At 43.2% G+C, this 21,559-nt stretch overlaps 1 protein-coding gene across 1 annotated transcript in view; it reads left to right on the forward strand.

The window, feature by feature from the left end:
* The first annotated feature begins 17,238 nt into the window (after positions 1 to 17,238).
* Positions 17,239 to 21,559, forward strand: part of SLC28A3 (solute carrier family 28 member 3) — a 90,845-nt gene continuing 86,524 nt past the window's right edge. The window contains exon 1 of the mRNA XM_007969614.3: positions 17,239 to 17,723. The gene's annotated coding sequence lies outside the window, so the exon portion shown is untranslated. The remainder of the gene's footprint in view (positions 17,724 to 21,559) is intronic.

Genomic DNA, 21,559 nt, shown 5'->3' on the forward strand with positions numbered 1-21,559 from the left:
AAAGAACACTGCAGAACAATATATCTCATGAACATAGATGCAAAAATCTTCAACAAAATACACCACAACCACATGAGATTTATCCCAGGTATGCAAAGCTGGTTCAACATGCAAAAATAAATTAATGTAATTAATCACATAAACAAGATAAAAGAGAAAAATCATATGATCATATCAATAGATGCAGAAAAATCATTTGATAAAATCCAATACCTATTCATAATAAAAACTCCCAGTAAACTAACAATGGAAGGGAACTTCCTCAACTTGATGAAGAGTATCTATAAAAAACCCACTTAGTGGTGACAAACTTGAAGCTTTCCCACTAAAATTAAAAACGAGGCAAGGATTTCCCCTCTCACTACTGCTTTTCAGCATTGTATTGTAAGTCCTACCTAGCAATAAGACAAAAAAAAGGAAATAAAAGGTATGCAGATTTGGTAAGGAAGAAATCCATCTTTCTTTGTTCGTAGATGATCATCTATGTAGAAAATCTGAAAGGATCAACCAAAAAACTCCTAGAACTAATAAGCAATCATAGCAAAGTTATAGGATACAAGGCTAATATACAAAAGTTAATCACTTTTCTATATACCAGTGATACAGGATGGATGTTTTTCCCCTTCCAAATCTCATGTTCAGCCAGGTACAGGGGCTCATTCCTATAATCCCAGCACTTTGGGAGGCTGAGGCAGGAGGATCATTTGAGCCCAGCAATTGAGCTCCTTCATATTTACCCAGAAGAGCTAAAAATGTATATCTACACAAAAACCTGCACACAGATGTTTATAGCAGCTCTATTCATAATTGCTCAAACTTAGAAGCAACCAAGATGCCTTTCAGTAGGTGAATGAATAAAATGTGGTACATTCAGACAATGAAATATTATTTAGCACTAAGAAGAAATGAGCTATCAAGCCATGAAAAGACATTAACCTTCTTAATGTGCATTTTGGCTTCTTAAATGCACATTACTAAGTGAAATAAACCGATCTGAAAAGCCTACATACTATTTGATTCCAATTATATGACATTCTGGACAAGACAACACTGCGGAGATAGTACAGTCCATAGATTGTAACAAATGTACCACCCTGGTGGGGGATGTTGATAATGAGCATGTGTTGGGGCAGAAAGCAAATGGGTAATCTCTACTTTCCACTCAATTTTGCTGAGAACCTAAAACTGCCTTAAAAAAACAAAGTCAGGCTCGGCACGGTGGGTCACGCCTATAATCTCAACATTTTGGGAGGCCAAGGTGCATGTACGTTTGAGTTCAGGAGTTTGAAACCAGCCTGGGCAGCATGGTGAAACTTCGTCTCTCCAAAAAATAGAAAAATTAGCAAGGCATAGTGTCGCACTCCTTTAGTTCCAGCTACTCGGGAGCCTGAGGTGGGAGGATTGCTTGAGCCCAGGAGTTGGAGGTTGCAATGAGCTGAGCTGGCGCTACTGTACTATAGCCTGGGTGACAGAGTGAGACTCTGACTCAAAAAATAAATAAGTAAAGTCAAGAAATTTAAAAAAAGAAAGAAGGGAGGGAGGGAGGGAAGGAGGGAGAGACAGAATTAACTCAGGTCCCTCCCCAGGATATTCAGATATCATTGCCCTGGGGGGCCTTCTCGCCCCCAACAAAGACCCTCTTGCACCCATGTTTGGCAACAGGCTTATGTGAACAGACCCCTGCCATTTAATATCTCTGTGACCCTATGATGTTGGGAAAGTTCCTTCACTCTGGCCTCAGTTGTATTACCCATAAAACAAGGGTAATTGCTTCTTCATGGGATTCTAGGAGGGATTAAATGCGGATTCAAGGTATGTAAAGTACTTAACATTGTAATTCCTTTTCCTATCCCTGAGGAATAGGGTTTTGGTCCAAGGGCATTTAGGGACTCACCTAAGAATTTTACTGAAGAAAATGATGTGACTTGCTTTATTTAGAAAAATCATTGATTAGAAAAGTAATTTCATCAGCTATATGGAGACGGATGAAGGACCAGAGGGCCAGCTTGAGGCCCTGGGAAGAGTTCGTTGACAGCTTCTTGCGGTAGTCAAATGAGAGACAGTAAGACCTGAGGTAATGGAATGCAAAAAAGAAGGGACATATACATTTGAGAAAAACTTAAGAGGTAGATGGGACAAGTTTTGGGGACTCAGAGTCAGCCTTGCTTCTTGTCTCTCCTTCACAGTCCACATCTGCTCTGATAGCAGGTCTTACCTCCCCTATCACAACACAACCAGTTCTGCACTGCTCAGCCCCAGGCTCTCAGACCGTTATGATTGGCTTCTCATGTTCTTGCTTGCAACTCTAATCCATTCTCTGCAGAGCAGCCAGAATGTTATTTATAAATTAAATAAAATCACATCTACTCCCCATCTTAAAATCCTCACATTGAATAAAATCAAATTCTTTAACCTGGCTTTCAGAACTTAACTGTGATTTCCTCTCCCACCTCAGTGCCAATGTTCCCCCACTACTGTGCTCCAGCCTGTCTGTTTTTCACCAGCTAAGCTCAGGCCCGCCCAAGAATGCCTGCAACTACCACTTTCTATGCCTGGAATTCTTTCCCTGCCCTCCCATCCACCAAGCCCTTCCTGGCCTCATCCCTTCCCCATGTCCCAAATACAGTGCTCCCTCCCTAACTGCCAGCAACCACGGTTCAACATCAGTGCAAAATAGCTGTGCGCTATCTTGAGAAATTGAACACTCATGTCCATATCAGGCTTAATTGTATACCCCAAGAATCATTGCACATGTGCACAAAAAACACATTCAAGAATGTTCTTAGCATGGTTCATGATAAAAAGAACTGGAACAATTCAAGTATTCATCAGTGGAAGACTGGACAAGTAAATGGCAGTATTGATACAATGGAATAATATACAGCAATAAAAATAAGTAAACCGGCAGGGCACAGTGGCTCACGCCTGCAATCCCAGCACTTTGGGAGGCTGAGGCAGCTGGATCACCTGAGGTCAGAAGTTCGAGACCAGCCTGGCCCACATGGTGAAACCCTATCTCTACTAAAATACAAAACCTAGCTGGGCATGGTGACACACACCTGTAATCCCAGCTATTCTGGAGGCTGAGGCAGGAGAATCGCTTGAACACGGGAGGCGGAGGTTGCAGTGAGCCAAGATCATGCCACTGCACTCCAGCCTGGGTAACAAGAGCAAAACTCCATCTCAGAAAAAAATTTAAAAAATAAAAATAAGTGAACCATAGCTACAAGCTTCAACATGGATGAACTGAATCTTAGGAAATAATGTGGAGGAAAAAAGTGAGTTAACAAGTTTCAGAACACACATAGTATGACACTATTTTTTTATAAAGTTCAAAAATAAGCAAAACAAAAAATATATTTTCTAAGCGTACATATATAGGTGTCAAATCTATAAAGGAAAGCAGAGATAACTTTCTGACAAGTTTAGGAGGTCACCTTAAGGAATGGTACCCCAAGCACCCTAAGTTGATTACCTACAACTGTTCCTAAATGCATGATGCAAATGCCACCTGGAATTGCCCCAGCCTTCTCCTAATTCTCAATGATCAGAAAGTCCTTCCTAGATTGGGTTTCAGTAATGCCCAGCACAACGTGATACTGGATTAACAAAGTATTATCATCTCCAGGCAACCAATTTGCTGCAACTTGCCAGCATTAGCAGTATTTTAATCTATAAACAGAGATTCAGATCTCAACTGCATGGGAACAAGACTTCACAAGCAAAGAACTCTGCTTTGAATCAGACGTTAGAGAACCCCTTCCTGAGGTTCCTCCCCTGCAGAACCATTTTCTTCTTCCCTTGCTATGTGACTTTCAGAATCAGTCTCAAAAAGGGGTTTTTCTTGGCAATGTTTGCTTTCTGTTCATTTCTCCCACAACTCTTATTAAAATATCCGTCTTTATTGGGAGACAGGAGACGTGAATAAGCTTGAAAATTCAAAGTACTAGTGTTAGGCATCTGAGTGCAATTCATTCACTCATCACAGTGTTATTGCCCCCCTACTATGTGTAAGGAGCTATGTGGGGAACTATGGAGAACACAAAGACAAACGTGACATTATCCAATTTTTCAAAGAGTTTTTAAGGAACAGACATGTAAATATTAATAAATTGCAATAGTACAAGGCATAATATAACCATTCACACAGGGGCTAGGAGTTTGGCTCACAGTCATTCTGTGTAAACTTGGCACGTGACCTAATGTTTCTGGGCTTCTCTTTTTTTTTTTTTTTTTTTTGAGCTGGAGTCTCACTTTGTTGCCCAGGCTGGAGTGCAATGGTGCAATCTTGGCTCACTGCAACCTCTGCCTCCCTAGTTCAAGCTATTCTCCTGCCTCAGCCTCCCAAGTTGCTGAGATTACAGGCACCCGTCACCACGTCACCACACCTGGCTAATTTTTGTATTTTTAGTTGGCCAGGCTGTTCTCAAACTCCTGACCTCAAGTGATCCACCAGCCTCAGCCTCCCAAAGTACTGGGATTACAAGCGTGAGCCACCACACCCGGCCTGGGCTTCACTTTTCTTATCTAGAAAATGAAATAGGCCAAGTGTCGTGGCTCACACCTATAATCCCAGCACTTTGGGAAGCCTAGGCAGGTGGACAGTGGACCACTTGAGCCCAAGTTCGAGACCAGCCTGGGCAACACAGTGAAACTCCATCTCGACAAAAAATTGAAAAACTTAGCTGGGCATGGTGGCATGTACCTGTAGTCCCAGCTACTCAGGAGGCTGAGGTGGGAGGATCATCTGGGAGGTTGAAGCTGCAATGAGCCAAAATTGTTTCTCTGCACTCCAGCCTGGGCAATGGAGAAAGACCCTGTCAGAAAGAAAAGAAAAGAAAAGAAAAGAAAAGAAAAGAAAAGGAAAGAAAAGGAAAGAGGGGGAGAGAGAAAGGGAGAAAGGGAGAGAGAGAGAAAGAGAAAGAGGGAGGAGGGAAGGAAGGAAGGAAGGAAGGAAGGAAGGAAGGAAGGAAGGAAGGAAGGAAGGAAGGAAGGAGTCTCATATCATTACTGAGAGGAATGAATGAAACATACATATAAGGAGTATACTACAGGACCTTACCACTCAATGATGAACCATTTCTGTCACTACAAAGTACCCTGGAAATACACTGAAGGGGCCAATTCAGAACATCTTGTGCCTTTGAGGACAAAAGTTTTACAACACTGGAGACTCGGGTAAAGGCAACCATTTGGAGACAGTACAGGGTGGGTTAAGAGAATTCCGAAGTGCTAAAGTGTTCACTGCAGCCCATGATCAATCTGTAAAGGCAGTAGAAGACCAGAGAGGACCAAGAAGGCTGTGGGTAGGAATTCAGCCACAATTCCATAGATAAGGCATTAACTCCTGGGTCCAGCCAGAGAGCTCAGCAAACAGTCTGCTCTGAGTAAATGTGAGCTTTCTCTTTTTCCAATGTAATCCCTTCCCTCTGACACTGTATCCCTCGTATTTGAAATAAGAGCAGTCTCCAGGGCTCTGCCGGTCACTACTCTACCTGCTCAGGCCATGATGTTAACCAGGTTCTGATTATTAGACCATTTACCATCTTTACATTTTATTTCAATAAATATCAATATCCTTCTCCAGTCTGACATAAATAAATCACTGCTACCTTGTTCTTCCAGCCATATAAATTCTATTTCACATTTTTTTTTTTTTGAGTGACAGAGGTTAAGAAAATAGAATAAAATTATACCTTAATTATGCTGTCAAAGTGCAGTTTTTCTACAACATTTATCAGGCCTACAGGGGTGGAAGAGAACGAACATGAGGCAAGGCTATGTTTTCAAAGATTTAAAGATGCATAAAATTCATCTTTCATAAGAAACAGATGTACTGTAACTAATTAGAATGAAGAGTTTTCTGAAAACGACAAACCCTAACTATAACCCACCAGCAATGCTAAGTTGAAAGCTGAGAGTGTCATGGGCAAAAATAAAGATAAATTAGGGCTACTACGGGAAACTAAAGATCTGACATCACCTATAACCAGGCCAGACAGGGATTGTATTTAGAACTCATTAGTTTTGCTTAAGCTAATCCAAAGCAGAAGGTGGCCCAAGAAGACATGGGTTCAGTTAGTTTCCTCTCAGTACGACAGCTGAGTGCTGCTTTTAAAATGTAAATTTGGGGGCCGGGAGCAGTGGCTCATACCTGTAATCCCAGCACTTTGGGAGGCCAAGGCAGGCGGATCACTTGAGGTCAGGGATTTGAGACCAGCCTGGCCAACATAGCAAAACTCCGTCTCTACTAAAACTACAAAAATTAGCCAGACATGATAGAGCGCGACTGTAATTCTAGCTACTTGGAAGGCTGAGGCAGGAGAATCTCTGGAACCCAGGAGGCGGAGGTTGCAGTGAGCCGAGATCACAGCCACGTACTCTAGTCCCGGCAACGGAGTGGGACTCCGTCTCAAAAAAAAAAAAAAAAAAGTAAATTTCATCATGCCATGCCCTACAGTGTCCATCTTCATCTGACTGCATTTTCTACTCCCTCTCCCCAGTTCCTCTACCGTGACCAGGCTGCAGTTCTTCTGACACAACTTCATGCTCCCGCCTTAGGGCATTTTTAATAGCTCTTGCCAGTACTTTGACCACAGATATCTAATCGCACAGCATCAGTGAGTTCACTCTATGAATACTCAGAAATACGAGCTTTCCTGCCCCCTGGCATTTCAAAACCCCTTCCTCTACCCAGCTTTTTCCTTCTTTTCCATAGCACTTACCACTTTCAGCATAATACAGTGAACCTATTTATTATATTTGCTGTTTCTTTTCTCTCTTAATAGTAATTTTTGTAGTTTCTTTTGTAAATTTTAATTTTTAAAACATCTATGAAGGAAGAAGAGCAAGATGGCAGAATAAAAGGCTCCACCAATCATCCCCCTCACTGCAAGGACACCAATTTAACAACTGTCTACACAGAAAAAAAAAGCTCCTTAAATGGAAAACATTCCATGCTTATTCATAGGAAGAATCAATATTGCTAAAATGGCCATACTGCTCACTGAATTTATAGATTTAGTGCTATTCCTATTGAATGACCAATGACATTCTTTACAGAACTAGAAAAAAACTATTTTAAAATTCATATGGGCTGGACACTGTGGGTCACAACTTTAATCCCAGCACTTTGGGAGGCCAAGACAGGCGATTATCTGAGGTCAGGAGTTCGAGACCATCCTGGCCAACATAGTGAAACCCCATCTCTATTAAAAATACAAAAATTAGCTGGGAGTGGTGGCCAGCTCCTGTAATCCCAGCTACTCAGGAGGCTGAGGCAGGAGAATCTCTTGAACCCAGGAGGCGGAGGCTGCAGTGAGCCAAGATCACACCATTGTGCTCCAGCCTGGGCTACAAGAGTAAAATTTCATTTACAAAAAAAAAAAAAATCAAAAGGAACCAAAAAAAGAGCTCAAATAACCAAGGCAATTCTAACCAAAAAGAATAAAACAATTCTAAGCAAAAAGAATAAAGCTGGAGGCATCACGCTACCCAACTTCAAGCTATACTACTACAAACTACAAACTATACATCAGTAACCAAATAGCATGGTACTTGTGCAAAGACAGATAGACCAATGGGACAGAATATAGAGCTCAGAAATAAGGCAACACATCTACAACCATCTAATTTTCAACAAAGTCAACAAAAACAAGCATGTGCAGACTATTGAAACTGGACCTCTTCCTTACACCACATACAAAAATTAACTCAAGATGAATTAAAGGCTTAAATGTAAAACTAAGAACTATAAAAACCCTGGAAGACAACCTAGACAATACCGTTCTGGACACAGGAGCAGGCAAAAATTTCATGATGAAAATGCCCAAAGCAATTGCAACAACAGCAAAAATTGATAAACAAGATCTAATTAAACTAAAGAGCTTCTCCACAGCAAAATAAACTAGCAACAGAGTAAACAGACAACCTACAGAATGGGAGAAACATTTTGCAAATTATGCATCTGGCAAAAGTCTATTATCCAGCATCTATAAGGTACTTAATTTTTAGAAGAAAACAACCCCGTTAAAGATTGGGCAAAGGACATGAACAGACAGAGAGTTTTCAAAAGAAACGTACATGTGGCCAACAAGCATGTGAAAAAGAAGCTCAACATCACTGACCATTAGAGAAATGCAAATCAAAACCACAATGAGATACCATCTCACACCAATCAGAGTGGCTATTATTAAAAGCTCAAAAAGTAACAGGTGTCGGTGAAGTTGTAGAGAAAAAGGAATGCTTATACACTGTTGGTGTGTATGTAATTAGTTCAGCCATTGTGGAAAACAGTGTGGCAATTCTTCAAAGATCTAAAAACAGAACTACCGTTTGATGCAGCAATCCCATTTCTGGGTATATACCCAAAGGAATATAAACCTTCTATCATAAAGACACATGTACACATATGTTCATTGCAGCACTGTTAACAACAGCAAAGGCATGGACTCAACCTAAATGCCCATGAATAGTAGACTGGATTTTAAAAAATACAATATCTATACACTGTAGCATACTATGCGTCCATAAAAAAGAATGACATCATATCCTTTGCAGGAACATGGATGGAGCTGCAGGTCATTATCCTTAGCAAACTATTGCAGGAACAGAAAACCAAATATTACATGTTCTCACTTATAAGTGGGGACTAAATGATGACAACATATGGACACAAAGAGGGGAACAACAGACACCGGGGCTTACTGGAGGGTGGAGGGCTGGAGGAAGGAGAGGATCAGGAAAAAATAACAAATGGATAATAGGCTTAATATTTGGGTGATGAAATAATCTGTGCAACAAACCACTGTGACACAAGCTTGTCTATATAACAAACCTGCACATGTAACCCTGAACTTAAAAGTTAAAAAAACAAAAAGAACCAAAGAATCACATGAGCTCTCATAGTACCCCCACCCCTCCATTCCACCCTTGACCCCAGCAGTAGCATGGTGCAGAGCATGTCTCTGGGCACTGAGGGAGGGAGTACACAGCAGTTGTAAGGCATTGAACTCAGTGCTGTTCTGTGAGAGCAGAAAGGAAAACTAAACCAAACTCAGCTAACACCCACCTATTGGGGGAGCATTTAAACCAGCCCTAGCCAGAGGGGAATCGCCTGTCCCAGCTGTCTGAACTTGAGTTCCCACAAACCTCACCACTGAGGGCTACAGTGCTCTGGGACTACAGTCTAGGCCATAAGGACTGCAACTCTGAGGCAAAAAAAAAAGTAAATTTGATCATACCATACCCTACAGAGTCCATCTTCATCTGACTTCATCTTCTTTTTTTTTTAAGATGGAGTTTTGCTCTGTCGCCCAGGCTGGAGTGTACTGGCGTGATCTTTGCTCACTGCAACCTCCACCCCCCCGGTTCAAGCAATTCTCCTTCCTCAGCTTCCCGAGTAGCTGGGATTATAGGCACCCACCACCACGCCCAGCTAATTTTTGTATTTTTAGTAGAGACAGGGTTTCATCATGTTGGACAGGCTGGTCTCAAACTCCTGACCTCAAGTGTTCCACCTGCCTTGGCCTCTCAAAGTGCTGGGATTACAGGTGTGAGCCACCACGCCCGGCATGACTTCATCTTCTACCCACTCTCCCCAGCTCCTCAACCCTGACCAGCCTGCAGTTCTTCTGACACAATTTCATGTCCTAGGGCTGAACTGGGCCCAGAGACAGTAGACTTGGTGGGAGGGCATGTGACATACTGAGACACCAGCTGGGGCGTCCCTCCCCTAACTCCAGGCTGCAAAGCCCTTAGCTCCATAAGACACTCCTTCCTTCCTCTTGAGGAGAGGAGAAGGAAGAGTGGGGACGACTTTGTCTTGCATCTTGGATACCAGCTCAACCACAGCAAGACAGGGCACTGGTCAGAGTTGTGAGGCCCCTATTCCAGGCCCCAGCTCCCAGACAACATTTCCAGATACACCCTGAGTCAGAAGCGAACCTGCCACCTTGAAGGGAAGGACCCAGTCCGGCCAGCATGCATCATCTGTTAGATGAAGAGCCTTTGGGGCCTGAACAACCAGCAGCGATACCCAGGTCCTATATCGTGTGTGGGGGAAAGGAAGAGAGATCAGACTGTTACTGTGTCTATGTAGAAAAAGGAAGGCATAAGAAATCCATTTTGATCTCTATTAAGAAGGATTGTTCTGCTTTGAGATGCTGTTAACATGTAACTTTAGCCCCAACCCTGTGCTCACAGAAACATGTGCTGTATTGAATCAAAGTTTAACGGATTTAGGGCTGTGCAGGATGTGCATTGTTAACAATATGTTTGCAGGCAGCATGCTTGGTAAAAGTCATCGCCATTTTCCATTCTCCATTAACCAGGGACACGATGCACTGCAGAAAGCCGCAGGGACCTCTGCCTGAGAAAGTCTGGGTATTGTCTGAGGTTTCCCCCCACTGAGATGGCCTGAGATATAACCTCGTGGGAAGCGAAAGATCTTACTGTCCCCCAGCCCAACACCCGTAAAGGGTCTGTGCTGAGGAGGAGGAGTAAAAGAGGAAGGCCTGTTTGCGGTTGAGATAAGAGAAAGGCCTCTAGTTTTCCGTTTGATGGAATGTCTCCATGTAAAGCCAATCATTCATTCTATTCTGAGATAGGAGAAAACCGCCCTATGGCTGGAGGCAAGATATGCTGGCGGCAATACTGCTCTGTTACTCTTTGCTACGCTGAGATGTTTGGGTAAAGAAACATAAATCTAGCCTACGTGCACATCCAGGCGCAGTACCTTCCCTTGAACTTATGTATGACGCAGATTACTTTGCTCATATGTTTTCCTGCTGACCTTCTCCCCACCATCACTCTGTTCTCCTGCCACACTCCGCTTGCCGAGATAGTAAAAATAGTAATCAGTAAATACTGAGGGAACTCAGAGACCAGTGCCAGTGCAGGTCCTCGCATGCTGAGTGTGCCGGTCCCTGGGCCCACTGTTCTTTCTCTGTACTTTGTGTCATTTCTTTTCTCAGTCTCTTGCCTCTACCTGACAAGAAATACCCACAGGTGTGGAGGCGCAGGCCCCCTTCAATCGAGGGCTTAGGGTGAGCCTCTGGAACTTGCTGGCCTCAGATGCCAGCACAGCCACAAATGGGCAAAGCACCAGGCAGGATCTTGGGGTCACATATTTCAGGACCTGGCTCGTGGATGACATCCCTGGACCTGCCCTGGGCCAGAAGGGAGCCCATTGTCCTGAAGGGTGAGTCCCAGGCCAGGCAGCATTCACCACCGGCTGACTTAAGAGACTCTGGGCCTTAAGAGAACACTGGCATTAGTATGGCAGTACTTCCTGTGGAGTACTCCCTGTGGCCTGTGGTGGTGGTGGCTATGAAGTGAGGCTCCTCTGCCTTTGGAAACGGGAAGGAAATGTGGGAAGCACTGTGTCTTATGGTTTGAGTGCCAGCTCAGCCACAGTGCAATAGAACACCAGGTAGACTTCTAAGGTTTTCAATTCTACTCCCTGATGCCCAGACAGCACCTCTGGACCCACCAAAGGCCTAGGGGAGCTTGCTGACCTGAAGGGAAGGACACAGGCCTGACTGGCCTCGTCACCTGTTGATGGTAGAGCCCCAGGGCCTTGAGAGAACATAGGCAGTAGTCAGGAAGTGGTTACAGCAGGTCTTGGGTGAGAGCCAGGGCTGTGCTGGCTTCAGGTCTGACCCAGCACAGGCAGAGTGGTGGTGGCCACAGAGGTGCTTGTGTCACTCCACCCCCAGCTTTAGGTGGCTCAGAACAGAGAGAGAGATTCTGTTTGTTTGGGAGAAAGTAAGAGAAGAGAACAAGAGTCTCTGCCTGGTAATTCAAAGAATTCTTCTAGATCTTGTCCAAGACCATCAAGGAAGTACCTCTACAAGTCTGCAAGAACCACAGTGTTGCTGAGCTTGGGGTATCCCCCAAAGCAGATAGCTTAGATTACAACACTCGAGACCTTTCAAATATCTGGAAACCCTTCCCGGGAACGACAGGTACAAACAAGCCTAGACTGTGAAGACTACAATAAACACCTAACTTTTCCATGCCCAAACACCAAACATCTACTAGCATCAGCATCATCCAGGAAAACAAGACTTCACCAAACGAACTAAGTAAGCCGACATGGACCAATTCTGGAGAAACAGAGATATGTGACCATTCAGACAGAGAAATCAAAATAGCTGTGTTGAGGAAACTAAGAGAGATTCCAGATAACACAGAAGGAATTCAGAACTCTATCAGACAAATTTAACACAGAGACTGAAATAATTTAAAATAATCAAGCAGAAATTCTGGAGCTGAAAAATGCGATTGGCATATTGAAGAATGCGTCAGAATCTTAATAGCAGAATTGATCAAGCAGAAGAAAGAATTAGTGAGCTTGAAGACAGGCTATTTGAAAATACAGTCAGTCTACAGCCATACCGCCCTGAATGCACCCAATCTTTTTATTGTTTGTTTGTTTTGAGATGGAGTTTCACTCTTATTGCCCAGGCTGGAGTGCAATGGCCTGATCTTGGTTCACCACAACCTCCGCCTCCTGGGTTCAAGTGATTCTCTCGCCTCAGCCTCCCAAGTAGCTGGGATTACAGGCATGTGCCACTATCCCCAGTTAATTTTGGTTTTTTTAGTAGAGACAGGGTTTCTTTCTCCATGTGGGTCAGGCTGATCTCAAACTCCCAACCTCAGGTGATCTTCCCACCTCAGCCTCCCAAAGTGCTGGGATTATAGGAATGAGCCACCATGCCCAGCCTTCGAACACACCCAGTCTTGTCTGAAAACACACAGAGACAATAAGAGAATAAAAAACTGGATATCCATATGCAGAAGAATGAAACTAGAACTCTATCTCTCCCCATATACAAAAATAAATCGAAATGGATTAGACTTAAATCTATGAAACTACTACAAGAAAACTTTGGGGAAAATCTCCAGGACACTGGTATGGGCAAAAATTTCTTGAGCAATACCCCACAAGCACAGGCAACCAAAGCAAAAGTGTACAAATGGGGTTATATCAAGTTTAAAAAAATTCCTTACAGCAAAGGAAAAATATCAACAAAGTGAAGAGACAACCCATAGAATGGGAGAAAATAATTTGCAATCTACTCATTTGACAAAGGATTATAATCAGCATATATAAGGAGCTCAAACAACTCTATAGGAAAAATATCTAATAATCCAATTTAAAACGGGGCAAAAGATTTGAATAGACATTTCTCAAAAGATGACATACAAATGGCAAACAGACATATGAAAAGGTTCTCAACATCACTGATCATCAGAGAAATGCAAACCAAAACTACAGTGAGATAGCATCTCACCCCAGTTATAATGGGATATATCCAAAGACAGGCAATAACAAATGCTGGTGAGAATGAAGAGAAAAGGGAACCCTCGAATACTGTTGGTAGGAATGTAAGTTAGTACAGTCATTCTGGAGAATAGTTTGGAGGTTCCTCAAAAAACTAAAAATAGAGCTACCATATGATCCCCCAATCCCACTGCTGGGTATATACCCAAAAGAAAGGAAGTCAGTATATTGAAGAGATATCAGCACTCCCATGTTTGTTGCAGCACTGTTCACAATAGCTAAGATTTGGAAGCAATCTAAGTGTCCATCAACAGATGAATGGATAAAGAAAATGTGGTACATATACACAATGGAATACTATTCAGTCTTAAAAAACAATGAGATTCAGTCATTTGCAACAGCAAAGATGGAATTGGAGATCATTACATTAAGTGAAATAAGCTAGGCACAGAACGACAAACATCGCATGTTATCCCTTATTTGTGGAATCTAAAAATGGAAACAATTGAATTCATGGACATGGAGAGTAGAGTATGGTGACCAGAGGCTGGGGAGGGTAGTGGGGATCTGCAGGGGAGGTAGAGATGATTAATGGGTACAAAAAAAGAACGGAAAGAATTAATAAAACCTACTATTTGAGGCCAGGCGCGGTGGCTCAAGCCTGTAATCCCAGCACTTTGGGAGGCTGAGACGGGCGGATCACGAGGTCAGGAGATCGAGACCATCCTGGCTAACACGGTGAAACCCCGTCTCTACTAAAAAAAATACAAAAAACTAGCCGGGCGAGGTGGCGGGCACCTGTAGTCCCAGCTACTCCGGAGGCTGAGGCAGGAGAATGGCGTGAACCCGGGAGGCGGAGCTTGCAGTGAGCTGAGATCCGGCCACTGCATTCCAGTCCGGGCTACAGAGCAAGACTCCGTCTCAAAAAAAAAAAAAAAAAAAAACCTACTATTTGATCACACAACAGATTGACTATAGTCAATAATTACTTAATTGTACCTTTCAAAATAACTAAAAAAGTGTAATTGGCCAGGCACAGTTGCTCACGACTGTAATCTCAACACTTTGGGAGGTGAAGACAGGAGGATCACTTGAGGCCAAGAGTTCAACCACCAGGCTGGGCAACATAGCAAGACCTTGTCTCTACAAAACAAAGGTCAGGCATGGTGGCTCACACCTGTAATCCCAGCACTTTGGGAGGCCGAGGCGAGTGGATCACCTGCCAATGGGGCGAAACCCCATCTCTACTGAAAAAATACAAAAATTAGCCAGCCATCATGGGTTCATACCTATAATCCCAGCCACTCGGGAGGCTGAGGCAGGAGAATTGCCTGAATCCGGCAGGCAGAGGTTGAAGTGAGCTGAGATCGCACCATTGCACTCCAGCCTTGGTAACAGAGTGAGACTCCATCTCAAAAAAAAAAAAAAAAAAAAAAAAGAGTGTAATTGGATTTTTTTGTAACACAAAGGATAAATCCTTGAGGGGATGAATAGCCTATTCTCCATGATGTGATTATTACATATTGCATGCCTGTATCAAAACAATTATTACATATTGCATGCCTGTATCAAAACAATCTCATGTATCCCATAAATAATTTTTGTGGGTACATGTACCTACATGTACCCACAAAAATTAAAGATAAATTTTTTTAAATCTACAAAAAAAGATAATTTTAAAAATCAAAGACAAACTTTGGTCAGTATGGAAATCAGGCCAGTCTTGGTGGCTTACGCCTATAATCCCATTGCTTTGAGAAGCCAAAGCAGGAGGATAATTTGAGCCCAAGGGTTCAAGACTAGCCTGGGCAACATAGTGAGACCCTATCTCTACAAAAATAAACAAATAAACAAATGTAAATCACCTGTGCAATTTATTAGAAACACAGTGGGTGGGACATGGGTATCCCAACTTCCCATTCTGACTCAGAATGTCTGGGGTGGCCCACGGCCATGTTTTTTCTTTTCCTTTGTTAGCAAAACGCTTAGATGATTCTGATAAATGCCCTAATCCCACCTACTGGTGAAAGTAATAATAATATGGATGTGACAGGATTCAATTCATGAATACTGAGTGCCTGGCACAGAGGAAGTGATCATTATTTCTGTATTCCCAGCCCTAGAACACCTTGCTTGCTATATTGTTTTGGTTGAAAAATAGTAGCTGAATGAACAATGGGAATAGTCCAGTAAAGAGGAATCTAAATCATCCGTGCACACAATAAATCCCTGAAGGTTATGAAGAATACAGATCTTGAGTCCTTCCCATAGACATTTTCTTGTTTTGACTTACCAACTTCTCCCCTCTTGGTTCCTCTCCTACCTCACTGCCTGTGCCTTCTCGGTCTCTTTTAAGCTCCTCTACCTTCGTTCAATCTCCTAATATAAGAACATCCCAGATTAGTCCTAGGAACGCTTGTTCTTCTTTATCTACATACTAGTAGATTTCATCGTGTTCCATAGCTTTAAATATCATTTAAGGGATCCATGAAGTTGAATGGGAAAAAATATTCTATCTTCACTAATCTATATCTGAAAGTTAATATTTCTTTCATTCATAAATAAAGCAGTGGTACTGCCATATCTGGGGCTCTGTCACCAAGCACAAACGTGTTCATATTATATTACAGTTCTTCCAGACATCTAAAAATATTTTTATCTTTTTTACTACTTGCAATTATGTTAGTTATTAGATATATAAATCTGTTATTTAATGTATTAATACAAGATTTATATTACTTTATCACAATTTTTTAATACCTACTTATCTTTTAATATAGTTTTCCTTTGCAATCTTATGTATTTTATTTTATGCATTTAAAAGCATCATTCTGAGAAGGGGGCTGTAGGCTTCACCAGACTGCCAAAGGGGTCCATGGTATTTAAAAAGTTCATCACCTTTGATTTAAATGACAATCAGTCCTAAATTTATTTATTTATTTTTTATTTTTTATTTTATTTATTTATTTATTTTTTTAATACAGAGTCTCACTCTGTCACCCAGGCTATAAGGGCAGTGGCCCAATCTCGGCTCACTGCAACTCCACCTCCTGAGTTCAAGCAATTCTCCTGCCTCAGCCTCCCAAGTAGCTGGGACTACAGGTATGCACCACCACACTCGGCTAATTTTTGTATTTTTAGCAGAGACAGGGTTTCACCATGTTGGCCAGGCTGGTCTTGAACCCTTGACCTCAGGCAATCTGCCCGCCTCAATTTCCCAAAGTGCTGGGATTACTGGTGTGAGCCACTGCACCCGGCCAAGTCCTAAATTTCTATCTTTAGCTCTGACTTTATTCTAGCTCCAGCCTCCTTGGCATCTCCACTTGGGTGTCCAGTAGCATCTCAATATTAACAGATGCAGCCCTGGGGCTCTCCCCCAAACTTGTCCCTTTCCCAGTCTCTGCCTCATATCAGCCTCCCAATTGTTAAAGCTCAAACTCTAGATCCAAGTTACTGCACTCCACTTTCACTCACCTTCAGAACAGCATCTGAAATTCTCTAGTCAACAAGCTTTAGTAACACAAAAAACACTAATAAGTCAAGTTGTCCCGGGAAAAGTCAATTTGGTTCTTTTAATTAAAATAAGGGACACAAAGTACTGGAATCACTAAGATGCATCTCCTCAGCAAACCTCCAAACCCTTTCCCTTAGTTGTTACTAGAAATTAATTTTATTTATTTATTTATTTATTTATTTATTTATTTATTTATTTATTATTTTTTAGAGACAGACTCTTGCTCTGTCACTCAGGCTGCAGTGCAATGGCACAATTGCTCACTGTGACCTCAAATTCCCAGGTCAAACGATCCTCCCGCCTCAGCTTTCTGAGTAGCTGGGACTACAGATGTCAGCCATTGTGCAGCTTCTTCTTACTTTTTTCCATAGCTGAAAACTCAGAAGTTCATATTGCCTCTTTTGGGGGGACTCTACCCTAGGGTGGGACAGATCAGGGTGGGATAGGCAGATCCTCTAAGATGGGTTTATCACGCCCAGGCGGTAGGACTCACAAACATCCTCACAGGGGACAGAGCACTCTGGATGGAGAGCTGGGCCTGAATCTGTCATCCCGGGAGCCTTTCACTGACAAATCAGAGAGGGGGCACGAGGGAGCACAGAGATCATCTATGGCTTAACAGTAGGTACACAGAACTGCAGTTCTTCTTCTGAAAACAGGAAAGGCATTTTAAGTTGGCAATCTTGTTTCCTGTCTTCTTTGCGTAACTCAATAAGCATATGACGGCTCATATTCTGAAATAGCCTGTAACCCTATTTGCATGTTTAACCTTTTTTTGAGATGGAGTCTGGCTCTGTCACCAGGCCGGGGTGCAGTGGCGTGATCTCGGTTCACTGCAACCTCCGCCTCCCGGGTTCAAGCGATTCTCTTGCCTCAGCCTCCTGAGTAGCTGGGACTACAGGCGCCCACCACCACACCCAGGTAATTTTTTGTATTTTAGTAGAGACGGGGTTTCACCATGTTGGCCAGGCTGGTCTCTACCTCCTGACCTCGTGATCCGCCCGCCTTGGCCTCCCAAAGTGCTGGGATTACAGGTCTGAGCCACCGCACCCGGCCTGCATGTTTAACCCTAAAAATTGTTCTCATTTGGGATTAATTGTTGACAATCAGCTCATTTAGCAAGTGTTTCTTGAGGGGAAGAAAATTAGCATTTATGAAGTACCTACTATATTCCAGGCACTGTGTTGGTTTATTATTATTATTTATTTATTTTGAGACAAGGTCTTGCTCTGTCACCAAAGCTAGAGTGCAGTGAGGCCATCACAGCTCGCTGCAGCCCTGACCTCCTGGGCTTAAGCGATCCTCCCACCTCAGCCTCCTGATTAGCGAGACTACAGGTGCGCACCACCATGCCTGGCTAATTTTTTATTTTTAGTAGACACAAGGTCTCACTATGTTGCCCAGGCTGGTCTCAAACTCCTGGGTTCAAGCAATTCTCCTGCCTCAGCCTCCCAAAGTGCTGGGATTACAATTGTGAGCCACTGCACCCAGCCTGTGTCGGTATTTTAAATGTCTTATCTCATTAAATTCTTGTAATGAAATGTTGGAGCTCTTATTAATCCTGGATGTTTTTCTCTTATTGACTCTACATATCTAGCTTCCTGCCAACTCACATTTTTATCTCCCACTTGGCTTCTAATTCCAATTATCTTCTCAATGCTTGAATGACCCCATGAGAACCTCAAACATCTTCAGGGCTCCCTATGGACACCCAACAGCCAATCTGTATGGTTGGTTATCTCAGTAAGTGACAGTCAGGTTATCTTCAGTGGCTCTGTCTCTCCATCTGTCCCTATCTTCCTTTCCATGTTGCCACAACCTCTGGCCTAGTTATTAAAATCGCTGGTCTGGACTCCTGCAAAAATCCTTCTAACTGGCATCCCAACTTCCAATCTGACCCTTGACCATATCCATCCTCCCCTGTTCAAAACCTCCCAGTGGCTTCCCATGGCTCCTAGAATGCAAATGCCTTAAGGGTCACCCCTGGCACTTTTACTTTATTTTCTGCCAGTCTGTCTGGCCACAAAGCCTTATGGGTTCAAGGTTCCTTCCCACATCAGGGTCTCCTCCATACCCACAGAGATTTAACAAGATTAGTCCTAAGATTTTTTTTTTTTTTTTTTTTTTTTTTTGAGACAGAGACAGAGTTCCACTCTTGTTGCCCAGGCTGGAGTGCAGTGGCGCCATCTTGGCTCACTGCAAACCTCCACCGCCATCTTGGCTCACTGCAAACCTCCACTCTCCTGGCTCAAGCAATTCTCTGGCTTCAGCTCCCAAGTAGCTGGGAATACAGGCACGTGCCACCGTGCCCGGCTCATTTTCGTATTTTTTGTAGAAACAGGGTTTCACCACATTGCCCAGGCTGGTCTCAAACTCCTGGACTCAAAGCAACCTGCCAGCCTCAGCCTCCCAAAGTACTGGGATTACAGCCATGAGCCACCACACAGCCTAGTCGTAAAACTTTCTTGATATTTAATACTTTATCTTTTCTCAGGCTCATACCTGTCTTGTAGCTTTCAGTTTAGTCCCAAAGATGTTTAAATTTGGTAATCCTTCTTTAAACTTTGATTTATATGTACGTATGCTTTCTCCCTAATATGCCCACAAATGGGATAATAGTATAAATACTGTTCTGTACCTTTTATTGCCTCAATACTTTCCAAAATACTTTTGGGTCAATTCTTACAGACGTGCCTTATTCTGTTACTTATTCCCTCATGGTGTGAATATACCATAATTCAACACTTTCTCTAGAAGCTATTCTAGTGTTTTTCTTTTATTAATACTATCATGAACACCTTTGTAGCTGTGTGTTTAGGATTTGTGTATTTCTATAAGACAGATTTCTAGAAGTGAAATCTTAGATCGTACAAGTCGTGCATTTTTCTAAGATCATCGGTTTGTCAGGTGCGGTTGCCCTAAACCAGATCCTAGATTTGGGAGAGGTATTAGAGGGTTCATGGCCCAATATGCTCCATAACAGGAGAGGAAAGCTTGGCGCAACAATGCCTAGGTGACAACCGGAGACCAAAACAGAGCAAGGAGGAGAGGACGGGGCTAGAGATGCTGACTTGGAAACAGAAGATGCTGTCATTCCAGCACTTTGGGAGGCTGAGGCAGGCGGATCACTTGAAGTCAGGAGTTCGAGACCAGCCTGGCCAATGTGGCAAAACTCCATCTCTACCAAAAATACAAAAAATTAGTCAGGCGTGGTGGTGCTCACTTGTGGTCCCAGCTACTTGGGAGACTGAGGTGGGAGGATCACTTGAGCCCGGGAGGCAGAGGTTGCAGTGAGCTGAGATCGCGCCACTGCACTCCAACCTGGGTGAGAGTGAGACCCTGTCTCAAAAGTAACAACAAAAAAAATAATTATTAGAAAATGTCTTCTTTCTAGTTCAGTATTTCGCTGAATCATTCAAAAAATTTATTCTTAACAACAAAAGTTGTTCTCCCTCATCGTGAGGCTGGACTTGTATAGTTTTCTGCATAGTGCTAGGCCCTGAGGAGAAAAATTTGAAGAGTATTTGCTTTCAAGAATTTCAGAGACCATCAGAGGAAATTAAGTCTATGGTAAATGCACGTGATAGCAATAGCTTAGACATACCCTTAGAATGACCCTGTATGGCAGATGCACCTGAGTGTGTTCTGAGCTAGGGAATCTCAGCATGGCCAACCTGAAGATTCATTCCTTGCCTATGAGGAACCACTGAGCCTTCAGCCCACCCCATGGAACACAGGTCATACAGGAGACTGAGGTCCTGAGTTTTGGGTTACATGAAGGCTGCCAGCTGGGGGTCATTAGGAGGAGGGTGTTAAGTGAAAATAGTGTATAAACTGCATGCTGTTTGCAAGCAGTTGTGGCTCTCTTATCCAGCTGCTTCCACTGGACTGTATGTAAGGCTGTGCAGCCCACGGCCACTGGACTCTCTCCCATTTATGGAAGCCCCTAATAGAACCCCATGCCTCGTTTGCTGGCTCTGAGTCTCCTCTGGCCTCTGAACCTGGTGCCTTCTCTATTGAGGCTAATCGGGGTTCAACACAACAGAAAGTAGGTAATTGCTGTGAAGTGCATTTAGATCTAGGAACAATTTCACCTGGCTATCTGGTTTAATCCTCAAAGCCACAACTATATCTCAGCATGTGATAGTGGAATCGATGAGGGGATGAAATGGAGTGAGCCCCCATGTGAGTTTTAGGATTCTCTGTACATCTGCCTCATTCCCTTTTAGCTTGGAAAGATTTGGATGCTCAGACCTGCCTTTTGTTCCTTCTGTTAATCTAGTTTTGGTTCTCTATACATCAAGTATACTGCCTTGCATAAGCCATTTCAGGTTTCAAGCCTCACTCCAGAATAAAATGTAAATGCAGCACAGGGCCGGGCACGGTGGCTCACGCCTGTAATCCCAGCACTTTGGGAGGCCGAGGCGGATGGATCACGAGGTCAAGAGTTTGAGACCAGCCTGGCTAAAACAGTGAAACCCCGTCTCTACTAAGAATACAAAAATTAGCCAGGCATGGTGGCCCGTGCCTGTAATCCCAGGTACTTGGGAGGCTGAGGCAGAAGAATCGCTTGAACGAGGGAGGCTGAGGTTGCAGTGAGCCAAGATCACACCACTGCACTCCAGCCTGGGCAACAGAGCAAGACTCCATCTCAGGGAAAAAAAAAAAAAAAAAAGAAAACACAGCATAAATGGGGGTGTGAAGGTTGGAGGTGTGTCTCTGGGTGGGTGCTCCCAGTAAGTAGGAAGATTCCAGCA

This window comes from Chlorocebus sabaeus, chromosome 12 (assembly GCF_047675955.1).
Source record: "Chlorocebus sabaeus isolate Y175 chromosome 12, mChlSab1.0.hap1, whole genome shotgun sequence".
Taxonomy (NCBI): Eukaryota; Metazoa; Chordata; class Mammalia; order Primates; family Cercopithecidae; genus Chlorocebus; species Chlorocebus sabaeus.